The 26223-nt window shown below is 43.2% G+C and overlaps 1 protein-coding gene across 1 annotated transcript in view; it reads left to right on the top strand.

Moving 5' to 3' along the window:
• The first annotated feature begins 2424 nt into the window (after positions 1-2424).
• LOC120928899 (teneurin-4-like) overlaps positions 2425-26223 on the top strand; it is a 527362-nt gene continuing 503563 nt past the window's right edge. The window contains exon 1 of the mRNA XM_040339966.1: positions 2425-2932. The gene's annotated coding sequence lies outside the window, so the exon portion shown is untranslated. The remainder of the gene's footprint in view (positions 2933-26223) is intronic.

The raw sequence follows: 26223 nt of genomic DNA, 5'->3' as shown, positions 1-26223 counted from the left end.
GCTATGCAGAATTTGGGACCTTAATGACCCTTCAACAAAGTTCCATTAGACTGCCCTTAGGCGCAAGGGCCCCTTGGTCCAAGAGCTCCTCCTGTGGGATGGGTCCCAGGACCAACAACCCAACTGCTCCAGGCTACAGACTATTTATAAGCTCTCCAGCCACCTACTGGGCATAACACAGCACTTTTTAGATTTTTTTAAAAAGTTCGACAATTTGAAACCAAGTGGAAGTTTTCTAATGGAAGAAAGTTTCCAGGAGAGAAACATTGTTTAGAATGGTGATCACTATAATTGACCATCAGAGTGATTACCTGGCACAGAGCTCCTCCAACAGACTGTATATCTTTAGCTGATGTCCTATGCTGTCTAATAACAGATGATTATTACTATTATTATTATTATATTGTGTATCAATAAGCCTTTATTCTTAGCTCCCATATTCACGTGATTATTATTATCATTATTACTATTAAGAATATTATTAGTTAAATTTGTGTATCAATAAGCCTTTATTCTTAGCTCTCACATTCATGTGATTTTTATTATTATTACTATTATTATTCTGTGTATCAATAAGCTTTTATTCTTAGCTCCAACGTCCACTTGAATATAATTATTAAAATTAATATTATTATTTATCAATAAGCCTCTCTGCTTAGCTCCCACATTGACAATTTGATTATTATTATATTGTGTATCAATAAGCCTTTATTATTGATGTATTATTATTATTATTAGTAGTAGTAGTATTAGTATTTTGTGTATCAATAAGCCTTTATTCTTAGCTCCCACGTTCATGTTATTATTATTATTATTATTATTATTATTATTATTAATAATATTACTAATAATATTATTATTATTTTTTTGTGTATCAATAAGCTTTTATCCCTAGCTCCAACGTCCACTTGATTATTATTATTTATCAATAAGCCTCTCTGCTTATCTCCCATATTCACATAATTATTATATGGTGTATCACTAAGCCTTTATTATTGATGTATTATTATTGGTAGTAGTATTTTGTGTATCAATAAGACTTTATTCTTAGCTCCCACATTCACATGATTATTATTATTAATAATAATAATTATAATGATTTGTGTATCAATAAGCTTTTATTCTTAGCTTCCACATTTACGTGATTATTATTATTATTACTAATATTATTATCATTATTTTGTGTATCAATAAACCTCTATTCTTAGCTTGCACATTCATGTGATTTTTATTATTATTATTATTATTAATAATTTGTGTATCAATAAGCCTTTATTCTTAGCTCTCACATTTATGTGATTGTTATAATTATTATTATTATTATTTTGTGTATCAATAACACTTTATTCTTAGCTATCACATTCATGTGTTTTTATTATTATAATTGTTATTTTTACTATTAATATTATTATTATTATTATTTTGTGTATCAATAAGCTTTTATTCTTAGCTCCCACATTCTCATTATTTGTATTATTTGTATTATTATTATTATTATTATTATTATTATTATTATTATTATTATTTTGTGTATGAATAAGCCTTTATTCTTGGCTCTCTCATTCATGTGATATTTATTATTATTATTATTATTATTACTATTATTATTATTTTGTGTATCAATAAGCCTTTATTCTTGGCTCTCACATTCATGTAATTAATAATAATAATAATAATAATAATAATAATAATTATTATTATTATTTTGTGTATCAATAAGCCTTTATTATTGGCTCTCACATTCATGTGATATTTACTATTATGATGATTTATTATTATTATTATTATTATTATTATTATTTTGTGTATCAATAAGCCTTTATTCTTGGCTCTCACATTCATGTGATATTTACTATTATTATGATTTATTATTATTATTATTATTATTATTATTATTATTATTATTTTGTGTATCAATAAGCTTTTATTCTTAGCTCTCACATGTATGTGATATTTATTATTATTATTACTATTATTATTATTTTGTGTATCAATAAGCTTTTATTCTTAGCTCTCACATGTATGTGATATTTATTATTATTATTATTATTATTATTATTATTATTATTATTATTATTATTATTATTTTGTGTATCAATAAGCTTTTATTCTTAGCTCTCACATGTATGTGATATTTATTATTATTATTATTATTATTATTTTGTGTATCAATAAGCTTTTATTCTTAGCTCTCACATTTATGTGATATATATTACTATTATTATTATTATTTTGTGTATCAATAAGCTTTTCTTCTTCGCTCCCACGTTGACGTGTAGTAAGCCCTTTCTTTGAAGTATAGATGAGAAGGACATACTGAAGTGTGAGCAGGTCTGGTTGTGACAGGTTGGCCGTCCCCCAGGCTTGCTCTGGCTGGATTCACTGTTGGTGATGATCATTTTTAGCTTACACTAGATGAATCATTTTAGTTTTGCAAGGAAACAATTCAGCCTCCTCGTCTTTCCCTGGAGATTGGCTTTGATGCTGTGGTAAGGCTCCCTATCTTCTCTCCTCCTCCCTTGCTCATCCTCGTTCTCCGGAGACCTGCACTTGTAGCCTATTGCATGTTCGACTGCAGACAGTCTCGGAGAAATGTTTGATCACAACACACACACGTTCCACAGCGATAACCAACATGACTGCAAACAGCCTCTCTGCCCGCCAGCCCCCAATACGCCTGGATTTCAGCTGCTCTGAATGGGCTCTGGACCTCTTCCAGGGATTCCGGCTCTTCCACGCTCAGTTTTAATCTTGTGATGCTTATTGAACAACTGTTGGGGACTTCGTATGCGTTATTCGTGCAAGATTTCTGGAATTCCGCAAAGGATGGAACAGTGCGGCGTGGGAAATGGTAACTTGGGGGTCTTGTACGCTTACCGATTTTATGAGTCAAGTCGCCTGAGAAGTAGAGCTGATTATCTTCCAACTAAGGGTAAGTCGCTGATACAATACTCTATACTTGGGTTTGTCTAAAACGTGCCATACATCTTACAATTTGACTCTACAATCTTCTTTTAACTAGCTATACACTGTAAGATTTCACTTGTTCAACTCCGCTGGTTGAACAAGAGAAATCTATTAATTTCCCCATCCATGTTAAAGCGGGAGTTCACCCAATGATGTTTTTTTTTTCTCTTTTCCCCTTAGATTTCTGCTTGTTTTGTCTAGGGGAATCGGCTATTTGTTTTAAACTATGAGCCGTACTTACCGTTTTCGAGATGCATCTTCTCCGTCGCTTCCGGGTATGGGTCTTCGGGAGCGGGCGTTCCTTCTTGATTGACAGTCTTCCGAGAGGCTTCCGACGGTCGCATCCATCGCGTCACTAGTAGCCGAAAGAAGCCGAACGTCTGTGCGGCTCTATACTGCGCCTGCGCACCGATGTTCGGCTTCTTTCGGAAAATCGTGACGCGATGGATGCGACCGTCGGAAGCCTCTCGGAAGACTGTCAATCAAAATAGGAACGCCCAGTCCCGCAGCCCATACCCGGAAGCGACGGAGAAGATGCATCTCGTAAACGGTAAGTACAGCTCATATTTTAAAACAACTAGTCGATTCCCCTAGGCCTAGACAAAACGAGCATCCATCTAAGGGAAAAAGTGTTCTGTACGGGTGAACCCCCGCTTTAAACGATGTGGATGGACAAATCTTTCCGGCTGGCTATTAGATACTAATAGCCAGCACCTGATTGGATGCAGCCACTATTCAGCGGATAATTTTCTGCTCGGCTAAATCAATTTTTCAGATTAAAAGATTTTGGGTCAAAGGGGGCAAAAAAAGGGCCACCCAAAGTTAAAATTTTGGCTGGTTCCTTCCTGAAATTTGCTCCGTGTATGGTCAGCTTTAAGTCCACAGTGAAATCTTTGTACAGTCAACTTTAGATAAATCGAAACAATGTAAGATAAGGACCTACCTAAACTATCCAATCAATTTGCAGCCTTGCAAGCTTTGCGAAATCAACTTTAGAGTCGTCAAAACTATATATTATGAGAGCCTACCTAAACTGTCCAATCAATTTGTAGCCATTCAATCTTTGTACAATCAACCTCAGACTTATCAAACCTGTGTATTATAAGGGCTTCCCTAAACTATCCAATCAAGTGGTTGCCATGCAATCTTTGTACAATCAACCTTAGATAAATCAAGACTATGTAATACAGTATAAGGACCCACCTCGACTATTCCATCAATTTGTAACCTTGCAATCTTTATATAATTGTCTTAATATTTACCCGAACTATGTAATATAAGGACCTACCTAAACTATCTAATTAATGTGTAGCCATGCAATCGTTGTACAATACATTTTAGATACATTAAAACTATGTAAAATAAGGACCTACCTCAACTATTCCATCAATTTGTAGCCATGCAATCTTTGTACAATCAACTTCAGACCTACCACACCTATGTATTTTAAGGGCCTACCTAAACTTTCTAATTCATTTGAAGCCATGCATTCTTCATACAATTAACCTTAGATAAATCAAAACAATGTAATATAAGGACCTACCTCATTTATTCCATCAATTTGTATCCATGCAAACTTTGGGGCAGATCCACAAAGATCTGCCCGGCGCAGTGTATCTGAGATATGCTACGCCGCCGTAACTTACTTTTTTTGGTTTGAATCCTGGAAGAATTCGAGCCGTAAGTTACGGTGGCCTAGTGTATCTCTCGCGGCGTAACGGTGCCTAATTCAAATCGGCGAGTAGGGAGGTCGTGTTTCATTTAAATGAAGCCCGTCCCCGCACCTAACGAACTGCGCATGCGCCGTCCCTAAATTTCCTGCCGTGCATTGCGCTAAATGACGTCGCAAGGACGTCATTGTTTTGACGTGGACGTAAATTACGTCCAGCCCGATTCACGGATGACTTACGCAAACAAATTTTTTTTTTTAAATGATACGCGGGAACGACTGCCATACTTAACATTGAGTACGCCACCAAATAGCAGGTTTAACTATATGCCGAAAAAAGCCGACTAGAAACAATGCGACGGCCGCTCGTACGTTCGTGGATCGTCGGAAATAGCTAATTTGCATACTCGACGCGGAAAACGAGGGGAACGCCACCCAGCGGACACAAAGAATTGCATCTTAGATCCAAAGGCGTAAAAAGACGTACGCCTGTCGGATCTAACCCAGAAGGCGTTGTATCTTGTTTTGAGGATTCAAAACAACAATACGACGCAGGAAATTTGAAAGTACACCGGCGTATCAGTAGATACGCCGGCGTACTTCGTCTGTGGATCTGGCCCTGTATAATTAACTATGGCCGGACTATGTAATATAATGACCTACCTAAACTATCCAACCAGTTTGTAGTTATGTAAGCTTTGTACAATCAACTTTAGACTTACCAAACCTGTGTATTATGAGGACCTACCTAAACTATCCAACTAATTTGTAGTCATGCAATCTTTGTACAATTAACTTCAGACCAACCACACCTATGTATTTTAAGGGCCTACCTAAACTTTCTAATTAATTTGCAGCCATGCGTTCTTCATACAATTAACCTTAGATAAATCAAAACAATGTAATATAAGGACCTACCTCATTTATTCCATCAATTTGTAGCCATATAATCTTTGTATAATTAACTTTAGATTTGCTCGGACTATGTAATATAACGACCTACCTAAACTATCCAACCAGTTTGTAGTTATGTAAGCTTTGTACAATCAACTTCAGACTTACCAAACCTGTGCATTATGAGGACCTACCTAAACTATCCAACTAATTTGTAGCCATGCAATCTTTGTACAATCAACTTCAGACTTACCAAAATGATGTAATATAATGACCTACATCAGGGGTGGCCAACCAGTGGCCCGGGCAGCACATGTGGGCTGCGACCTCCCGCTCTGGAATGGCGGGTTGCCGACCCATCATACCACAGCATCAGTGTGGTGAATGAAGCTGGTGGTAGAGAAAGAAAATGGCGGTGGAGTAGAGCCCCATAAGCCGATGCTTCCTGTACAGCGCCAGCTTTTGCCAAAGGGCGGAGTCTATGGCAAAGTTCAGCTAACCTGCAGGATAGACACAGGTGCACTACGCTGCACCCGCGGTGTGGGTAAACCGCAGCACATTAGTGTGAAAGCAGTCTTAGGCCCTTTTCACACGATCGGCCCGACCCAACCGGACCCTCAATTCATCTCTACAGAGCGGCAGATGTAAACAGACTTTTGTCCAGTTATGCCCGCCTATCTCCTATCTGACGCTCTAAAAAAAACAAACATAGCAGGGAATTCGTCCCCTTCCATCTGGGAGGATCGGATCGGAGGGCCTATAGTGTAGCCGTGACCTGTCATCCGCTTGCTCCGCTCATTGTGGCCCGTGACTGGTTACCATTTTGCTTAACCACTTCCAGACCGCCGCATGTATATGTACGTCAGCAGAATGGCGCGTACAGGCACATTGGCGTACCTGTACGTCCCTGCCTAGACGTGGGTCAAGGGTCCGATCGGGACCCCCCCCGCGCTACATGTGGCGGTTGGATTCCCGCGGGGAGCGATCCGGGACGACGGCGCGGCTATTCGTTTATAGACGCTCCGTCGCGGTCGCTCCCCGGAGCTGAAGAACGGGGAGAGCCGTATGTAAACACAGCTTCCCCGTGCTTTACTGTGGCGCTGCATCGATCGAGTGATCCCTTTTATAGGGAGACTCGATCGATGACGTCAGTCCTACAGCCACACCCCCCTACAGTTGTAAACATTCACTAGGTGAACCCTAACTCCTACAGCGCCCCCTGTGGTTAACTCCCAAACTGCAACTGTCATTTTCACAATAAACAATGCAATTTAAATGCATTTTTTGCTGTGAAAATGACAATGGTCCCCAAAAATATGTCAAAATTGTCCGAAGTGTCCGCCATAATGTCGCAGTCACGAAAAAAATCGCTGATCGCAGCCATTAGTAATAAAAGAAAAACAATTATAAAAATGCAATAAAAATATCCCCTATTGTGTAAACGCTATAAATTTTGAGCAAACCAACCGATAAACGCTTATTGCGATTTTTTTTACCAAAAATATGTAGAAGAATACGTATCGGCCTAAACTGAGGGGAAAAAAAAAATATATATATTTTTGGGTATTTATTATAGCAAAAAGTAAAAAATATTGAATTTTTTTCAAAATTGTCGCTCTATTTTTGTTTATAGCGCAAAAAATAAAAACCGCAGAGGTGATCAAATACCACCAAAAGAAAGCTCTATTTGTGGGGAAAAAAGGACGCCAATTTTGTTTGGGAGCCACGTCGCACGACCGCGCAATTGTCTGTTAAAGCGACGCAGTGGCGAATTGTAAAAACCCCTTGGGTCATTTAGCAGCATATTGGTCCGGTCCTTAAGTGGTTAAGTGGCCCTCGCTCTTCAAAAGGTTGGGCACCCCTGACCTACATAAACTATTCTATTAATTTGTAGCCAATCAAGCAAGCCCTTGCATTATGTAGTCCTTCATAGATCTAAAGTAGGCTGTTCCATCAGGTTGTAATGTGTGGTGGGCTTTGCCAGATCTAAGTAATGGGTGCGCCTACCTAAACTTTCCAATTATTTTGTATCCAGTCAGGCAAGCTCTTGCATTACATAATTGTTGCTGGATCTAATGGAGATATGACAGTCAGATTGTAATAGGTGGGGTCATCTTTGGGCCAATGTCTTTCGGGTAATCCTGTTGACATCAATACGATTGCTAACAGAGCAAAGAAACAAGTCATCTGCTTCTACGATGTTGTTCCTTCAATAGACAAAACAATGAGATGTAATATATTTACAGCTCGGGGCGAAGGGGGCGGGGGCCAGGTTCTTCATCACTTTGGCCGCAAAGTAGCTACGCTGTAAGTACCGGCGAGCTCATACGGTAGACATGTGGCCCTAAAGTTGGCAACAATTTTTTCGATTATTATATAGGTTTTACATTGTGCCAAACGTTTGTGTAGCACTTTACAATATAAAGGAAGACAATACAGCAACATTAAATGTCAATACAAGAGGGTTATGAGGGCCCTGCTCCTTGGAGCTTACAATCTAATAGGGAGATTCTGCTTGGATATGATCAGTGTAATGTGTTAAATTGTAGCACAAGGGTCTGGGTATTAAAGAATATGTTACCCCAACATTCTATGGGCCAAATCCTCAAAAGGGATACGCAGGCGGAACTGCTGTTCAGCCTGCGTATCCCTGTGCCTATCTTTGGAACTGATCCTCAGAAGCAGTTTTCCAAAGATAGGCAGAAGATCCGACATGTTAAAATGTATCCTGTTCTCTTTGTATTTCTTCCTTTGTATGAAATATCTGGTGTTCCTGACAGTTTCTCTGCTTTCCTATTTCTAACTGACCACAATAGTCATGAGAGTTCATCCATCCCAGCATGGTTAGTTTTCTAGCTGTGCTGGGAGAACAGCCTGCCTGTCCTCCAATAGCCAAACATTGCACAGACATTCACTGGGAAGACCAGTGTGCTGCTGTTTCTCCTCCCCACCTCTCTAAGGCCCCGTACACACGATAGAATCCATCCGCAGATAAATCCCAGCAAATGGGTTTCTGCGGATAGATCCTATGGTGTGTACACGCCAGCGGATCTGTTTCCGCGGAGAAATCTCCTCTGGGATGGATTCCAGCAGATCGGATATTTGCTGACATGCACAACAAATCCATCTGCTGGAATCCATTCCAACGGATGGATCCGCTCGTCTGTACAGACTTACCGGATCCATTCGTCCAAAGGGATTCCCCGCACGCGTCGTAATGAATTGACGCATGCGTGGAATTCCTTATATGACAGCGTCGCGCCCGTCGCCGCGTCATAATCGCGGCGACGGGCGCGACACGTCATCGGCAGAGGATTTCCGCGCGGATTTCAATGCGATGGTGTGTACACTCCATCCCATCGAAATCAGCGGAAATCTTTGAGAGGATTTATCCGTGGAAACGGTCCGCTGGACCGTATCTGCGGATAAATCCTCTCGTGTGTACGGGGCCTAAGCCTCTTATGCAGCTGGAAACAGAAGTCATGTGATTACTTAAAAAAAAAAAAGTGGTTATAATCTTTTCTTTATATATACAGTATCTCACAGAAGTTAGTACACCCCTCACATTTTTGTAAACATTTTATTCAATCTTTTCATGTGACAACACTGAAGAAATGACACTTTGCTACAATGTTGTGTAGTGAGTGTGCAGCTTGTATAACAGTGTAAATTTGCTGTCCCCTCAAAATAAATCAACACACAGCCATTATGTCTAAACCACTGGCAACAAAAGTGAGTACACCCCTAAGTGAAAATGTCCAAATTGGGCACAAAGGGCCAGATTCACATAGAAGAGCGGCGGCGTAACGTATCGTAGATACGTTACACCGCCGCAATTTTTCATCGCAAGTGCCTGATTCACCAAGCACTTGCGATGAAAACCTACGCCGGCGCAAGGCGGGCCAATTCAAATGGGCGTGTGCATTTGAATTAGGCGCTCTCCCGCGCCGGACCTACCGCGCATGCTCTGTTTCCGAACTCCCGCCGTGCTTTGCGCGAAGTGACGTAATTTCTTCGACCGGCGACGCGCGTAGCGTAATTCCGTATTCCTGGACGGCTTACGCAAACAACGTTATTTTTTAAATTTCGACGCGGGAACGACGGCCATACTTTATACAGCAATACAATTGCTGTGTAAAGTTAAGGCACCAAAAAAAAGTCTAACCTTGCAACGGGAAACTAGACTAGCGGCGACGTAGCGAACGCGAAAAACCGTCGGGAATCGCTGTAACTCCTAATTTGCATACCCGACGCTGGTTTACGACGCAAACTCCCCCCAGCGGGGGCCGCGGTACTGCATCTTAAGATCCGACGGTGTAAGACAATTACACCTGTCGGATCTTAAGGATATCTATGCGTAACTGATTCTATGAATCAGTCGCATAGATAGAAACAGAGATACGACGGCGTATCAGGAGAAATGCCGTTGTATCCCTTTTGTGAATCTGGCCAAAAGTGTCAATATTTTGGGAGGGGGGAGTAAGAGGGGGATGGTCATGGTCCTGGAATTTGGTTGAACCTCAGATAAAATGTATACAGACTTGGCTATAAATATTATATTATCACCATGATATTATCACCTTGTTATGTCACTAGCAGCTTCATGTCACACCAAAAATGTACACAATGGAAGTGTTGGTGTATTTGCAATGTGACAAGTTATTGGTGCCAGAAAAGAAGGTGCCAAGGTAAAGGGATATGTTTCCATCTACTGTATGTACAAATATATTTTCAACACTAACATCAGCCCCGTAACTTGATTGCTAAATGACCTTTTAATGCCTTGCAATCGCCCCATTTTACAAGTTACCCATCAATGCCATGTCCCACCAGATGGGGGCAGCTCACATCTTGCTGCAACACATAAAGGGCACTGCTATTTTTTTTCTATAGCAAGAAAATGCCCAACAAACCACAATGGAACAAAAATTGCTCCTGCAGCATATTTTCGGCAGCACAGCGCACTGTTTGTTAGTGCATTGCTGCCCCTGCAACACAGGTGACCTGTTTTGGTGCCATTCAGAGTGCAATGATGTGAATTGGCCCCTAATGGAAATATAGAACTTTGTACAGTAAAACCTCCTGAGAACATACAACAATTTTTCCCAACCTTCTTTACATGAAGGAACCCTCGTCTTTGGGAACCCTTATTGTAATTGCTATATCTACAGCTCCTGGTACAGTAGTGGGGTGGCCACTGGGCCTAACATTGGTTATCATTAGGATGAATGTGCCTTATGTTAGTGGTCAATGAGAAGAATGCTCCTTACATTGGTGATCAGTGGGAAGAATGTTCCTTACATTGGTGGTCAATGAGAAGAATGCTCCTTACATTGGTGATCAGTGAGAAGAATGCTCCTTACATTGGTGATCAGTGGGAAGAATGCTCCTTACATTGGTGATCAGTGGGAAGAATGCTCCTTACATTGGTGATCAGTGGGAAGAATGCTCCTTACATTGGTGATCAGTGGGAAGAATGTTCCTTACATTGGTGATCAGTGAGAAGAATGTCCCTTACATTGGGGATCAGTGAGAAGAATGTCCCTTACATTGGTGATCAGTGGTAAGAATGCTCCTTACATTGGTGATCAGTGAGAAGAATGCTCCTTACATTGGTGATCAGTGAGAAGAATGTCCCTTACATTGGGGATCAGTGAGAAGAATGTCCCTTACATTGGTGATCAGTGGTAAGAATGCTCCTTACATTGGTGATCAGTGAGAAGAATGTTCCTTACATTGGTGATCAGTGGGAAGAATGCTCCTTACATTGGTGATCAGTGGGAAGAATGCTCCTTACATTGGTGATCAGTGGGAAGAATGTCCCTTACATTGGTGATCAGTGAGAAGAATGTTCCTTACATTGGTGATCAGTGGGAAGAATGCTCCTTACATTGGTGATCAGTGAGAAGAATGTTCCTTACATTGGTGATCAGTGAGAAGAATGTTCCTTACATTGGTGGTCAGTGAGAAGAATGTCCCTTACATTAGTGATCAGTGAGAAGAATGTCCCTTACATTGGTGATCAGTGGGAAGAATGTTCCTTACATTGGTGATCAGTGGGAAGAATGTTCCTTACATTGGTGATCAGTGAGAAGAATGTCCCTTACATTGGTGATCAGTGGGAAGAATGTTCCTTACATTGGTGATCAGTGGGAAGAATGTTCCTTACATTGGTGATCAGTGGGAAGAATGTTCCTTACATTGGTGATCAGTGAGAAGAATGTTCCTTACATTGGTGATCAGTGGGAAGAATGTCCCTTACATTGGTGATCAGTGGGAAGAATGTTCCTTACATTGGTGATCAGTGGGAAGAATGCTCCTTACATTGGTGATCAGTGAGAAGAATGTCCCTTACATTGGTGATCAGTGAGAAGAATGTCCCTTACATTGGTGATCAGTGGGAAGAATGTTCCTTACATTGGTGATCAGTGGGAAGAATGTTCCTTACATTGGTGATCAGTGGGAAGAATGTTCCTTACATTGGTGATCAGTGAGAAGAATGTCCCTTACATTGGTGATCAGTGAGAAGAATGTCCCTTACATTGGTGGTCAGTGGGAAGAATGCTCCTTACATTGGTGATCAGTGAGAAGAATGTCCCTTACATTGGTGATCAGTGAGAAGAATGTCCCTTACATTGGTGATCAGTGGGAAGAATGTCCCTTACATTGGTGATCAGTGGGAAGAATGCTCCTTACATTGGTGATCAGTGGGAAGAATGCTCCTTACATTGGTGATCAGTGGGAAGAATGTTCCTTACATTGGTGATCAGTGGGAAGAATGTCCCTTACATTGGTGATCAGTGAGAAGAATGTCCCTTACATTGGTGATCAGTGGGAAGAATGCTCCTTACATTGGTGATCAGTGGGAAGAATGCTCCTTACATTGGTGATCAGTGAGAAGAATGTCCCTTACATTGGTGATCAGTGAGAAGAATGTCCCTTACATTGGTGATCAGTGGGAAGAATGTCCCTTACATTGGTGATCAGTGGGAAGAATGCTCCTTACATTGGTGATCAGAGAGAAGAATGTCCCTTACATTGGTGATCAGTGAGAAGAATGCCCCTTACATTGGTGATCAGTGGGAAGAATGCCCCTTACATTGGTGATCAGTGGGAAGAATGTTCCTTACATTGGTGATCAGTGGGAAGAATGTTCCTTACATTGGTGGTCAGTGGGAAGAATGTTCCTTACATTGGTGGTCAGTGGGAAGAATGTTCCTTACATTGGTGATCAGTGAGAAGAATGTCCCTTACATTGGTGATCAGTGAGAAGAATGTCCCTTACATTGGTGATCAGTGGGAAGAATGTCCCTTACATTGGTGATCAGTGGGAAGAATGCTCCTTACATTGGTGATCAGAGAGAAGAATGTCCCTTACATTGGTGATCAGTGAGAAGAATGCCCCTTACATTGGTGATCAGTGGGAAGAATGCCCCTTACATTGGTGATCAGTGGGAAGAATGTTCCTTACATTGGTGATCAGTGGGAAGAATGTTCCTTACATTGGTGGTCAGTGGGAAGAATGTTCCTTACATTGGTGATCAGTGGTATGATCGGGGGCGATCAATGGGGTTAAATCTATTCCCTCCAGGTGTTTCCAAACTGTGTGGGCTGCCTGGGGAAAAACATAGATCCATGTTCCTGCACAACAGACAGGATCTGCGTTATCTCCCTGTCAGAACAGAGATCTGCCTTGTTTACACAGGCAAATCCCTGTTCTGTCACTGCGGAGAATGACCTGAAGGGCCTGGTAATGGAATTTGGGGGGACCCCACGCTTTTTCTTTTTCTTTTTTATGAATGAATCATCTCTGAATTGCCAGAGCCGACAATTCATTAGAGCCGCAAAGCCGGTTTTAAATGCCTTTTTTTCTTTCAGAAATGACACTTTGTGCAGGGACAGTTCTATGTACGGGAAACATGCGCTTTTTCACATGCTGACTTTACACCCCCCTAAGTATGAAATGTAAAGTAATATTACACTTTTATTGTTTCACTTTTAGCATTATTAAATTCACTGCTCCTGAAAAAACGGACATTTTTAAAACTTTTTTTTGCATTGATACATGTCCCCTGGGACAGGACCCGGGTCCCCAAACACTTTTTAGGACAATAAATTGCATATTAGCCTTTAAAATTAACACTTTAGATTTCTCCCATAGACTTTAACAGGGTGTTCCGCGGCTTTTCGAATTTGCCGCGAACACCCCTAATTGTTCGTTGTTCGGCGAACAGGCGAACAGGCAATGTTCGAGTCGAACATGAGTTTGAGGCCCCATACACACGAGAGGATTTATCCGCAGATACGGTCCAGCGGACCGTATCCGCGGATAAATCCTCTCGAAGATTTCAGAAGATTTCTATGCGATGGCGTGTACACACCATCGCATTGAAATCCGCGCTGAAATCCTCTGCCGATGACGTGTCGCGCCGTCGCCGCTATTATGACGCGGCGACGGGCGCGACGCTGTCATATAAGGAATTCCACGCATGCGTCAAATCATTACGACGCGTGCGGGGAATCCCTTTGGGCGGATGGATCCGGTAAGTCTGTACAGACGAGCGGATCCATCCGTTGGAATGGATTCCAGCAGATGGATTTGTTGAGCATGTCAGCGAATATTCGATCTGCTGGAATCCATCCCAGAGGAGATTTATCTGCGGATAAATATCCGACGGAGTGTACACACCATAGGATCTATCCGCAGAAACCCATTTGATGGGATTTATCTGTGGATAGATTCTATGGTGTGTATGGGGCCTCACTCGAACTCGAAGCTCATCCCTAATAGTAGCCAATCAGCTTCCAGCTTTGTTTTGTCTAAGCTTAAAGGTGGCCACACACGGTTCGAATTTAGAAAGAATTCAAAGAATTTTCATACGAATTTCGCACCGTTAGTGCCTGAATATGAAAATTATGAAAACGCAAATAAAATATAAAAAAAAAGCAATAATACAATGTGGCTAGGTGACCATGTGTCCCGGGACAGTCCCGTATTTTGCAGGTCTGTCCCAGGTCCCGGGAACCTTCATTCCAGGACAATACAGTGTCCCAAAATTAAGCTGGCACAGCCACCTCCCCTCTATCTGTTGCCACCACATTGCCGATTTACTCACTGGCAGCACTTGTCCTGGATGGGAATGTCTGGAGAGGCACAATCCCCGCCCCCTGCTTGTGATTGGAGAAATCATAAATCCCACTTCTTGTGTCTAATCACAGCAGGGCAGTGTAAAGCCAGCGGTGGAACAAGGTAAAATGGGTCATGACCAGCCAGAACAAGTGCTGTCAATGAGTAAAGTGGCGGTGCGGCTGCTTTTTTTTGGGGGCGGGATCAGTTCTTCTGGGTAGAGCGCGCATCCGCTGCCCCGGCTGTGCTGTGATTCATTACAGCACAAGCTGATTCTTGGGAAGGGGGCAGGGCCGCCATCAGGAATTATGGGGCCCCTTACACAGCTTCAGGCATGGGCCCCCTGAAGCAGAGAACCGGGGGGGGGGGGTGCTGCCACCTCAAATTAAGAGGCGGGGGGGCTGCCGTGAATTGAGGAGCGGGCATGGGCCCTTTACAATAAAAAAAACAGCTGGGTAGCCATCCGGGGACCTCTGGGCCCTTTAACCCCTTCCACACAGGGCATTTTCACCCCCTTCCTGCCCATACCAATTTTTAGTTTTCAGCGCTGTTGCACTTTGAATGACAATTGCGCGGTCATGCAACACTGTACCCAAACGAAATCTTTGTTTTTTCCCCCCCCACAAATAGAGCTTTCGTTTGGTGGTATTTGATCATCTCTGTGGTTTTTATTTTTTGCGCTATAAACAAAAAAAGAGCGACAATTTAAAAAAAAAAACACAATATTTTTTAATTTTTTATTTAATAAATATCAAATTTTTTTTCCTCAGTTTAGGCCGATACGTATTCTTCTACATATTTTTGGTAAAAAAAAAAATCGCAATAATCGTATATTGATTGGTTTGCGCAAAAGTTATAGCGTCTACAAAATAAGTGATAGATTTATGGCATTTTTATTTTATTAATTTTTTTACTAGTATTGGCGTCGATTTGCGATTTTTTACTGTGACCGTGACATTGCGGCAAACACATCGGACACTTTTGACAAGTTTTTGGGACCATTCACATTTAAACAGCGATAAATGCTATAAATATGCATTGATTACTGTGTAAATGTGACTGGCAGGGAAGGGGTTAACCACTAGGGGGCGCTGAAGGGGTTAATATGTTCCCTAAGGTGTGTTCTAACTTGTAGGGGGGAGGGGACTCTCAAGGGGAGGAGACCGATGTGTGTTTCTCTGTACTGGGAACACACATTGGTCTCCTCACCGCTGACAGGAGGTGGATCTGTGTGTTTACACACACAGATCCACACTCCTGCCGTGATTACCGGCAATCGCGTCCACCTGACGTCCACCTGACGTCCACCTGGATCGGCGAGGGGTTCCTGCCGCGGGCATTTCCGGTATGGAAGTGGTTAATAAAAAGAAAAAAATATTTTTTTATATAAAAAAGGAAAAAAAAGGGGGTTGCCAATCCGGGGGCCCTGGGGATCTCCAGGCCCCTGGGGACCTCTGGGCCCTTTAATAAAAAAAAATAAAAAAAAGGGGGGGTTGCCATCCGGGGCAATATATATATATATATATATATATATATATATATATATATAAAAGAAATAAAAATAAAAAAAATATATATTTTTTTTTTATAAAAAAGGGGGGTTGCCATCCGGGGCCCTGGGGACCTCTGGCCCCTTTAATAAAAAAAATGTAATATATAAAAAAAATTCAAAAAAAAAAAGGGGGTTGCCATCCGGGGGCCCTGGGGACCTCTGGGCCCTTTAATAAAAAAAATATATAAAAAAGAAATAAAAATAAAAAAAAATAATAAAAAAAAATATATATATATATATTTTTTTTTTATAAAAAAAAGGGGGGTTGCCATCCGGGGCCCTGAGGACCTCTGGCCCCTTTAATTAAAAAAAAATGTAATTTATAAAAAAAATTATAAAAAAAAGGGGGTTGCCATCGGGGCCCCTTACAGGTGTACTGCCTGTACCCCCCTGATGGCGGCCCTGGAAGGGGGTCCCTGAATGGCCGTTTAGAAATGTGGTCACCCTAAATGTGGCATAGAAAATAATCTGAACGCTGCTCTTTGTCAAAGACTAAATCCAGGACTTTTAGGGTGTATTTTCTGTTTTGTAGTCCCCCCCTCCCTCCTCCATCCTGGGAACCAACTGCTGCTTCCATGGGCTATTTAAGCCCAGATCACAGTTTTAAATTTCACTTTTCGCTGTTTTCAATTTTCTCTCCCAGGATTTCATCAACAATTAGTATTTCATCATGTGTTGCTCAATCTTATGCAAGAATGTGAAACTGCCATGCATTTTCATCATAGTGACATCATTAACCCCTTCATGATTGCCTGTCCGATGGCAGGTGAAGGATTGTGCGGATCGGGGGGGTCGGGATTAGCTCAGGTGTGTGGATAATACCTGGCAATGAATTATAGAGGAATACTGGGAGGTTATTTGAGGATGAGGGGAGGGGGAGTGAAGAGGCTCAGGCGGCACATTGTATGGACGGCGTACTCATGTGGAGCTATTCGATTACTGAGCGTGGTACAACACTGCATCCAGCTACTGGAAATCCTCCCATCTTTCCTCTGTAAAGAAAGAAAAAGATAATAGTGTTACTATGGAGAAATACTACTGGAATTTGAAATACAAAAAAAAGCTTTTTACGTACAAATTTGTAGCTTTTAACCACTTCAGCCCCGGACCATATTGCTGGTCAAAGACCAGGCCACTTTCTTTGCGATTCGGCACTGCGTCGCTTTAACTGACAATTGCGCGGTCGTGCGACGTGGCTCTCAAACAAAATTGGCGTCCTTTTTTTCACACAAATAGAGCTTTCTTTTAGTGGTATTTGATCACCTCTGCGGTTTTTAGTTTTTGCGCTATAAACAAAAATAGCTCGACAATTTTGAAAACATTTTTTTTTTACTTTTTGCTGTAATAAATATCCCCCAAAAATATATAAACAATTTTTTTCCTCAGTTTAGACCGATACGTATTCTTCTACATATTTTTCGTAAAAAAAAAATCGCAATAAGTGTTTATTGATTGGTTTGCGCAAAAGTTATAGCGTTTACAAAATAGGGTATAGTTTTATGGCATTTGTCAAGCGGTGTAGCAAGATGGCGACGACGGGACGTCACTTCCAGAGCAATCTGTGATAGGAGAGCCGAATGTGACGCCCGTTTAGATGGAAACCCGGAAGTCGACGTCACTGCTCGGAACAAGGAAATGAGTGCTTGTGGGCTTCACAGTGCCCACAAGCAAAATGGAAACGGCGCTGCAAAGATAATATAAGTTCTAATTCCAGACTAAATCAGACAGCGGACGACTTTTACCACTTCCATACCAGGCACTTACGCACTTTCCTGCCCAAGCCAATTTTCAGCTTTTAGCACTGTCGCAATTTGAATGACAATTGCGCGGTCGTGCTACACTGTACCCAAATGAATTTTTTATCATTTTGTTCCCACAAATAGAGCTTTCTTTTGGTGGTATTTGATCACCTCTGCGATTTTTATTTTTTGCGCAACAACTAAAAAAAGACCGACATTTTTGAAAAAATTTTTTTTTTTTTTTTCTGTTCATTTTTTTTGTAAATAAGTACGTTTTCTTCTTCAATTATGGGCACTGATATGGGGGCACTGCTGGGCACCGGCGAGGTGGCACTGATGGGCACCGATGAGGTGGCACTGCTGGTCACCGATAGGCGGCACTGATGGGCACTGATAGGCGGCGCTGGTATGCTGCACTGATGGGCATTCATAGGCGGCACTTAAAGGAACCTATTTAGAAAATAAAAAACAAATCTTTACAACCCCTTTAAGCCCCATGTAATCCCCTTTTGTTAAAGCAGAGGTTCACCCTAAAAAACATCTATGTACCATTACATCCAGCATACTTCCGACATCTACAGTATGCTGTTTTTTTTTTTGCCGTACATACCGTTTTATTGTTATTTCCCCCCCGGCTTCTGGGTTCTGGCTCCCGCGGGACTGGGCATTCCTATTCAGAGGTTAGATGATTGACGTCTGGTGAAAAACTTCCCTTGGCGCATAAGGCCCATCACCAGTTTTCCGTAACTAGCCAACCTGCAAGTCGGCTCTATATGGCGCCTGCGCAGTCAGCTCTACACGGTGGGCGCAGACGCCGTATAGAGCAGACTCGCAGGTCGGCTAGTTACGTAAAACTGGTGACGCGCCTTATGCGCCAGGGGAAGTTTTTCACCAGACGTCAATCATCTAACCTCTGAATAGGAACGCCCACTCCCCCGGGGGGAAAATAACAATAAAACGGTATGTACGGCGAAAAAAAACACAGCATACTGTAGATGTCGGAAGTATGCTGGATGTAATGGTATATAATTGTGTGGTGGATGATTCTAAAATTCTTGTTTTCAAATTAGGCTAATTCTTTTTATTATTAGAATCACTGAAATGTTTCTCTTTCCTATATTCCTTATACTGTTAATTTGTTTGTATACGCATTATGCATATATATGTATGGGAATGATCAATACTGCTTATTTTCCTTGAGGATTTTATATCAGATATTGTTTTAAAGTTATGAACCCAGCATTGAAAATATGAAGAAACAGATATTACATTGTAAAAAGTAACCATTTGAAATGGAGATGCAAAAGGTATTGAAAGCAGCTCCACCCCCCCCCCACTCTTCACTCTCACTCCCAAACAGGGCCGGCCTTTGGGGTGTGCGGGGTGTGCGGTCGCACAGGGCGCCATACCAACATGGGAGCCTGGCGACCTGCACAGATTCTGACCGGTCACTGACACAGATTCAGCGCCCCCCCCCCCCCGGGACAAAATAGGACTTAGCGCCGTTAGGAGGCGCCGGGTGGCATGCCGTGCGTGGTGACAGGAAGGCAGCCGCACCCCAGCGAGCCGTCAGCACACCAGGGACCCGGCCGCAATGATCCCCCTTCCCTGTGCAGCGCCGCGGGTCTGATGAGTCTTCGGCTGCCTGTCTCACAGCCGAGCAGTGCAGCCGCCTCCCCCTTTTCCGTCCTGTGCAGCACGTGGCTCAGATGACCAGCTTGCCAGGTGCCAGGTCTGAAGGGGGGGGGGTCCTGTATTGTGGGGGGGGTCCTGTATTGTGGGGGGGTCTGTATTTTAAGGGGGAGGGGGTTCTGTATTGGGGGGTCCTGTATTGTGGGAGGGGTCTGTATTTTAAGGGGGAGGGGGTTCTGTATTGGGGGGGTCCTGTATTGTGGGGGGGTCTGTATTGGGGGGGTCTGTGTTGTAGGGGGGGGAGTCCTGTATTGTGGGGGGTCCTGTATTGTGGGGGGGTCTGTATTTTAATGGGGAGGGGGTTCTGTATTGGGGGGTCCTGTATTGTGGGGGGGTCTTTATTGTGGGGGGGGTGTCTGTGTTGTAGGGGGGAGGGGGTCCTGTATTGTGGGGGGGGTCTGTATTTTAAGGGGGAGGGGGTTCTGTATTGGGGGGTCCTGTATTGTGGGAGGGTCTGTATTTTAAGGGGGAGGGGGTTCTGTATTGGGGGGTCTGTATTGTGGGGGAGGGGTGTCTGTGTTGTAGGGGGAGGGGGAGCTGTATTGTGGGGGGGGTACTGTATTGTGGGGGGTCTGTATTTTAAGGGGGAGGGGGTTCTGTATTGGGGGGGTCCTGTATTGTGGGGGGGTCTGTATTGTGGGGGGGGGGTGTCTGTGTTGTAGGGGGATGTCTGTGTTGTAGGGGAAGGGGGTCCTGTATTGTGGGGGGGTCCTGTATTGTGGGGGGTCTGTATTTTAAGGGGGAGGGGGTTCTGTATTGGGGGGGTCCTGCACTGTGGGGGGTCTGCACTGTAGGGGGATGGGTCTGCACTGTAGGGGGAGACCGTAGGGGGGTCTGCGTAACATGCAGGGAGTCCAGAACTGTTAGACCTCTTTCACATTGAGGCGTGGAGCCGCGGTGACGGTATAGCCGCGCTATTTGTAGCGCCGCTATACCGTCGTATTTACCGCGATATTCGGGTGCTATCGGTGAGGTTTTAACCCCCGCTAGCGGCGTTGCGGGCGGTATTACCGCGGTTTCCCATTGATTTCAATGGGAAGGCGCGGTATAGGAGCACACCGCTCCTATACCGCAGTAAAGATGCGGCTAGCAGGACTTTTGGAGCGCTCCTGCTAGCGCACCGCTTCATTGTGAAAGCCTTCGGGCTTTCACATTGAACACTACAGGGCATGATTTTTCATGCGGTATAGCAGCCCTATTTTTAGCGCTGTACCGCATGAAAAACGCCTCAATGTGAAAGGGGCCTTAGGGGGTGTCTGTGTAACATATAGGTGTCTAGAGCTGTGGGGGGCTGTGTAATGTAAAGTGATGCAGGGTGCTGTGTAATATAAAGGGGTCCAGTGGTGCAGTTGTGGAGAGGGGGTACACAGTAGTGACAGAGATATTGAAGGATGCAGGGGGCACAGTGGGGTTTTTAAATTTTACCGTGGGGGGGGCAGATATAGGATCCGCCCCGGGTGCCAAAAACTTTTTTCTGTAAGTAAATAATTTTTTCATAAATGCAAGGTACTGCTTAATGTCTGTTTTGTATTTTATTATTTAAATAGGGTGTTTCTTAAAGGAACAGTAAATACAAAAGTAAAAAAATACTTGTAATACTATTGTAATTATGTTTGATATTTGATTGTAAATTTACAGGTAGTGTTATTATACCATGTGATTTACTTTATGTGGCAGTATAGGTGGCGTTATTATGCCATGTGATTTGCAGTATAGGTGGCGTTATTATGCCATGTGATTTGCAGTATAGGTGGCGTTATTATGCCATGTGATTTGCAGTATAGGTGGCGTTATTATGCCATGTGATTTGCAGTATAGGTGGCGTTATTATTCCATGTGATTTGCAGTAAAGGTGGAGTTATTATGTGAATAAAAGTTGTATTTTTATCATAGCTTGTAATCTGTTTTTTGGGAACTTAACGGAATGGAAGGCTTTAAATGGAGTCGGTATTGGAGAAATGGGTGTGGACACTGAAAGGGCGAGGTTACGGAGGGGCGTGGTTACGAAGGGTGTGGTTACGGAGTGGTGTGGTTATGGAGGGCGTGGTCACTAGGGGGCGCTGTAAAGCTTTCTCGCACAGGGCGCCTAAAGGCCGGCCCTGCTCCCAAACCACCCCTCCCTTCTAAATTGTAACAGGAAAGCCTCCCCCTCCCCCTCCTTCTCACTCAGACCAGCTTGGAAGGAAATTTGCAGAGCTGACAATGGACTCTTTATGACACGTGGAATCACAAGGGTGTGTGTGCATGCCCAAGAATGAATTTCCAAAAATAAACCATCCCTATATGAACTGACCAATGAGGGCTTCATGCCAAGGACAAGCCACACAGGGGGGGTGGGTAAGGGGAAGGGTAACTGGGAGTAAAATGTATAATGTGAACCTATCAAATGTGCTTGTGTGTGTGATGTCATATTGTTTATAAAAGGACCAATAAATGGGTTTGGCCTTCCTGTTGGAGCCAAGCTGAAAGGTGAGCAAGATGTAGATTCTTTGTCTGATCTATATATCTCACCTTATTAATTTGAATCAAACCGGGGAATTGGTTTCACCCTTAGAAATTGTGTCAGGAAATTAATTAATCTATTACAATTGTTTTAGGGTGAACCTCCGCTTTAAGGGGACCTGCCAATACCTCTTAGTATGATCGAGGGTGGTAATGTGACTGGTGGGACCCAACCTTTTTTTCAACTCATCTACTTGGTTAACCTTCAATTCTGAATATATTATTTTGTTTTCTGAAGTTGTTGCAGAACCGCAACCTCAGGCTGCCATCTTGCTTAGGGATGAGCAGTATTGAACTTGACTACTCAATGTTTGCTGGTGAAATTTACCCCATTAGGATTTCTCGTTTAATTCATGACAGCTATTACCTGATAGAAGACAACTCGAAACAAATCTCTTAGGATTTATATTTACAACCGAAGATCAGCACAGCGGTATTAAACGCTGTCCTTCCAGTCCGCCAGCATCTGTAATGACGGTATCGCTGGCAGCATTGATGTTATTAATCTTGCTTAATAAAAGAAACTGCTCTCTTTTCATGTATGAGGACTGCTTAAATCAACAATCATTCTGTCAAGTCTGCCGAATGTTAATACTGATATAGGTGTCGATTAAAGTTTTTCTCGCGGCTGCTAAGGAATTGGCCTTCTGTCACTGCCTCTTCTTCAGAATTAGAGAGACATTTGTTTGTGTATAGATGGACCGGCCACTATTTTATCTGGAATTTTATTCACACACTGTGGAGGTTTTTTTGGTGTAAGAAACAGATCCTGTTCATTTTGATAAGGGGAGGAACCAAACATTTTTGGAGACTTTAGGAGGTAATTATGAGGACGTTCCTCTACAACTATTCTTCTTCTTCCACAACTGCCCTCTTTTGCACCAGGGGCCCATTTAGACGTGTTTGTTTAGATGTGTTTTGTTTTGCGGCCATTTAAACTGTATCCAGAGGGGTAGCTTGAAGTTTATGGGTCCAGATGCAAAAGTTGTCCTGGGGCCCCTCACTACCAACTGCCCCTTCCACTGCGCACCAAGATACTCCCAATATGCGCCAAGATACTCCAAGTGGTATAAGAGTTATTTCAGAGATTTATGTACATATTGAAAGGGTAATTCAAAATATTTCGTAGAAACCATCCTAGTAATCTCATGACCCCCCCCCATCCTAGTAATGACATGACCTTGCCCCCCCCATCCTAGTAATGACATGACCTTGTCCCTTACTCCCCCTCTATCCTATTAATGACATGACCTCACCTCCCTCCCCATCCTAGTAGTGACATGGCCTTGTCCCCCCCCCCCCATCCTAGTAATGACATGACCTTGCCCCCCCATCCTAGTAATGACATGACCTTGTCCCTCCCCCCCTCTATCCTATTAATGACATGACCTCACCTCCCTCCCCATCCTAGTGATGACATGACCTCCCCCCCCCATCCTAGTAATCTCATGACCCCCCCCATCCTAGTAATGACATGACCTTGCCCCCCCCCATCCTAGTAATGACATGACCTTGTCCCTTCCTCCCCCTCTATCCTATTAATGACATGACCTCACCTCCCTCCCCATCCTAGTAATGACATGACCTTGTCCCTTCCTCCCCCTCTATCCTATTAATGACATGACCTCACCTCCCTCCCCATCCTAGTAATGACATGGCCTTGCCCCCCCCCCCCCCACCATCCTAGTAATAACATGACCCCAGCCAATGAGAGCAGAGGAAGAGTGTGGGCTGGGGAGAAGGAAAACAACTGGAAGCTGATTACTGCATTATAGAACTTGGCTTGGGCCCTGGGGGACACAAGGCAGATTGGAGATCGTCTCCAGCTCTGGGATTTTGTGGAGGAAATCAAATGTAATATAACTGCAGGGAGCAGAGCTGTGGGCCCCCTGGAGCTAGCGGTGGGGTCACAAATGCAACCCCTGATGCTACGCCCAAGACTGTATCTGCTTCCCTTTCTGTGCTGCATTGCAGTGTATTTTGAAACAATATCACATCTATTTTTGTCTGTGTTTTTAATGCATTGGGGGCCCCATAGAACTCAATGGTAAAGCATTTAAAAGCGCTTTGATGCATTGGCGGGTATTTCCAAGCTTTGGTCAATGGCTGTTAAATTTATCCACTCCCAATCCTAAATGTGAAAATGCATTGGAAGCACTCCGCTATGCATGTCAATCATGCATGACGACGCAATATAGAAACGCATAACTAATTCTGCAAAATAACATCTTTCTACGCACATGTCTATATATACAGCGGGTAAAATAAGTATTGAACACGTTGCATTTTTCTAAGCAATTATTTTTATAAAGGTGCTACTGACATGAAATGTTCACCACATGTTGGTAATAATCCATGCAATACAGACATTCAAAGACACCAAAATAAACACGTTTAGAAAGTATATACGCGAGTATAAGCCGACCCGAATATAAGCCGAGGCACCTAGATTTACCACAAAAAAAATGGGAAAACGTATTGACTCGAGTAAAAGCCTAGGGTGAGAAATGCAGCAGCTACTGTAAGTGGAAAAGAGGGTCAACAATGCCCATCTACAGACTCACTGTGCCCATTTGCAGCTTCACTGTGTCCATCTGCATGCCTCAGCCTCACTGTGCCCATTTGCAGCCTCACTGTGTCCATCTGGATGCCTTACTCTGCCTCACTGTGTCCATCTGCATGCCTCACTGTGCCCATATTTCTTTACTCGTGTCAATATCCCTACCTGATCTGTGCTCACTGGAACATTCAGAAGTTTAGAAATCCTTCTGTAACCAATGCCATCGGCATGCTTTGCAATAGTAAGGTTGCAAAGGTCTTGAGAGGGCTCTTTGCTTTTACCCATCATGAAATGTTTCTTGTGTGACACCTTGGTAATGACACACCTTTTTATAGGTCATTAGTTGAGACTGAACCATTTGAAATTATTTGCACTGACAAGGGGGCAGGGTTGCTTTCTAATTACAGATATATTGCAGCTGGTGTCTTGGCTTTCCATGTGTTTTTGCATCTCCCTTTCTTCATGTGTTTCCTGCAGAACTGATTGAAAGCTCCATGTAGGTCTAGAGAGTCCGGATGTAAATGGGCTTGTGTCTGTTTACTGACAAGAAACACAAACTCCTGCGCACAAGTGGGATCCTTGATAATTAGTCAGATATCTACATACAGTTCTCCTTGAATGTCAAAAAAAACCGTAGTAACAGAGGCCTTGCTGCCCTTCATGGATGGGGGAATCCTGATAGAAGACAAAAAGGGAGAAAGAAAGGCGCACCAGCCTCGTGTACTACCGTTTGACAAATTTTAATGAAATAACAAAATAATGAAAACTACTCACAAACAAAGAATGATAAAAGGCTTGTCAAACGATAATTAAAATACCCCTCGAACCACACTCCAGAATGTAGGGGGGGTGGCGAGGTGCGTTGCTGCTGGCTGACGCGTTTCGAGGTGACAGAGACCTCTTCCTCAGAGCCCAGCAGTGCTGGGCTCAAAGCATGGACATCAAAGCACTGACATCTGTCCCATTCAGCTCCATCTATGATTGGTGGGGGTGTTGTGACGGTTTCCTGGCACGATAGCTAAGGTGGGTTCAAACTAGGATCCGAACACACCTGATCGGTTGTGAAAAAAGTTTTAAAATGAGACATCTGTGCTTTGTAATATGTGTAATGCGTTTAGAATATTAATGGTTATTAACCACTAGAGTACCGGGCCATCGTCAAATGACGGCTCCACGGTTACTCTGAAAATTCAACAGGACGTCATTTGACATCCTGTATTCTTGCGGCCACTGGGGGGCGCGCGAGCGCGCCGGCGGCGGCGCGCGCGCGCCCGACGCGTCCCCGAGATGCCGATGCGCGTGCCTGGCAGTCGCGATGTCCGCCAGGCACTCGGAATCGGCGGCTACAGGGACAAGACGTGGAGCTCTGTGTGTAAACACAGAGCTCCACGTCCTGTCAGGGGAGAGAGGAGACCGATCTGTGTCCCTTGTACATAGGGACATAGATCGGTCACCTCCCCCAGTCACCCCCCTTCCCCCACAGTTAGAACACAATTCAGGTATACATATTAACCCCTCCCT

Source organism: Rana temporaria, chromosome 2 (genome assembly GCF_905171775.1).
Source record: "Rana temporaria chromosome 2, aRanTem1.1, whole genome shotgun sequence".
Classification (NCBI taxonomy): Eukaryota; Metazoa; Chordata; class Amphibia; order Anura; family Ranidae; genus Rana; species Rana temporaria.
The sequence above is the reverse complement of the archived record's forward strand: the minus strand, read 5'-3'. Positions and strand labels throughout refer to the sequence as shown.